Raw genomic sequence first — 2,370 nt, 5'->3', positions numbered from 1 at the left:
TTTGCTTAGAACAGTCTCGGTGAATACTTACTGTCCCGACATAATTATTAATAGCTCTTCAAAGTGTTCTGGTTTGAACAATCAGTTACATGTCCACAGTCAGTGCCTTTCACTGAGGAGAAGTGTTTCTCTGGGAATGGGCGGAGGGGATGGACAGGTCCGGTGTCCTCCCCACTTCTGAGGAACTCTCTGGGGCAGGGAGGTTAAAGCGGGAGCAGCCTCAAGGCCCCTGGGATGTGGGGCTGAGTCATGGACTATTTGATTAGCTGTCTGCAGGGAGGGAGCTGCTGGCTCATCCCTGTTTCTTCATCATCTCACTCATCCTGGGGAAGGAGCCGTGGGCAGGATGTTAGCCAGGGTCCAGCTGTAATTTCTTCTCCCCACCCTCGACTCCTCCAGAAGGGGAGTGAACTGGTATCCTCACTGGGCCTCAGCTTGCCTGTCTGTTAAAATGGGGACAAGTATCAGGGCCTTAACTGCCAGGATGCTGGGATAGGATGGCTGGGAGCTGGATACCTGTGGAGCCCACCTGCTTCCATCCCCTCCCCACCCAGGAACTCCTGCTGACAAAGCCATATCTGGTTGGGGCTCCTGGGAGTTCTAGTTGCCAATGACCTGAGGAAGCTCCAACATGCCTCCATGAGGGATGAGGGCAGAACTATCCAGGCATCCCCAGTACCCTCAGTGCGGTCCACTCTCTCTCCCTAAACATGCACCTGAGTGTGAGTGCCAGGCTCAGGGTCTCATCTTAGCTCAACCATTTATTCCCTATGTATTACATTTCCTCCTCTGGAAAACGGAGTTGCGCGTACCTACCCTTCATGGGGTGCCAGTTGTGGGGCTGGGTGAAGAGATGCTCAGCACATGGAGTGCCATGGATGGGAGATAGAATTATTAATAATTAGAACCATTTAAACAAGGGATTCTGAATGCTAAGAAGCCTCTGCTGGACCACACAATGGAAGAGGCAGAGCCCTGGGGTCCAGTCTCAGCTTGGCCCCTGGTTTACTGGGAGATCCTAGGCAAGCTCCTCCCCTTCTCTGAGCCTCAGTTTCTTCTCTCATTGCTGGGGAGGGCATCACTCGGTGGAGGATGTGGAAGTCTGGAACAAGCTGAGTTAGCAGCTGTTCTGGCTCTCACACCCCCTCTCAGGATCTCAGCAGCCCTGATCTCAAAGATCCCTTCCATGCTGGAATCTGCTCAGTATCATGTGACCCTGGTGTGCCCTGGGCGCCTTTCAGGGGCCCTATTTTGACCATCTGCTCTGAGGTTGTTGCTCAACTCAAAGTTTAGACCATCACTCTGTGGGCCCAGGCCAGGACCCCTGCTCCACCCTCCATCCCTCAACCCACAATCACTTCCTCTGGCTTTCCCGGCTTGTTTTGTCTCCACATTTCCCCATCTGCTTGGCCGACCTTCCAGGCGGTCTTCGGGGCAGATGCATGGGTGGAGTGTTTGCTTTTGTTTCCTTCATTGTTTGGAAGAAAAACGCTTAACAATCCTGACAGTTTATGTGTTCCCACTGCCGGAGGGGCCCCAAGATTAGCTCTGGAAGGAGATCTGGGATTGGACCTGGGCTGGGTTTGACCAAAAAGGGCTTGACTGGGTCTGAGGGAGGGGTCTGAGCAGTATGGGCTCCCTGGACAGTGCTGAGGTCGCCTCGATCCGGGGTCCTTGCACCTTGTATATGAGGCAGATTGTATTTCCCAAAGATGCCCATGACACCCACCATCTCACATGCTTTACTTATGATGTGGCTTTCTGCCTAGTGAGCAGTGGGGGTCTATGTTCCCTCACATTTGTGACTACTTTGACCAAGAGAACATGACTGAAGCTGCCAGCTGACAGCCAACATCGATCTCCAGACCTGCAAGTAAGGATGCTTCCGGCCTCCGGCCACTGAGTCACCCTTCAGTTGTTCCCAGCTGACATCATGGATCAGGACAAACCGTCCCTAATTGTTCCAGGTCTGAATTCCTGACCTGTGGAATCTAGGTACAATGTAGAACGGCGCTTTTACACAACAAAATTCTGGATGGTTTGTGACATGGAGATGGCAACACAACATTGTGCCTTGCTGGGAACTGACTGCCCCACCGGAAGTTCTGAGCCTTTCCCCACCATTGTCGGCCTTAACCCCACTCATCACTGAACCTCACCCAGAACATCCTCTCATTGTTCAGGTGAAGAAACAGATTCAGAGGGATCAGGGACATGTCCAGGGTCCCAGAGCCTTCAGTGGCTAGCTGCCTGCTGCAGGGAAAACTGAATTAACAAGATTCCTTAAAGCAATCAGCAAAGACAGCCACCTGGTTTTGGCCCACTACTCGTTTTTGTAAATAAAGTTTTATTTACATATCACCTATGGCT

Source organism: Pteropus vampyrus, unplaced genomic scaffold (genome assembly GCF_000151845.1).
Source record: "Pteropus vampyrus isolate Shadow unplaced genomic scaffold, Pvam_2.0 Scaffold125, whole genome shotgun sequence".
In the NCBI taxonomy this organism is placed as follows: domain Eukaryota; kingdom Metazoa; phylum Chordata; class Mammalia; order Chiroptera; family Pteropodidae; genus Pteropus; species Pteropus vampyrus.
Note: the sequence above shows the minus strand (reverse complement) of the source record.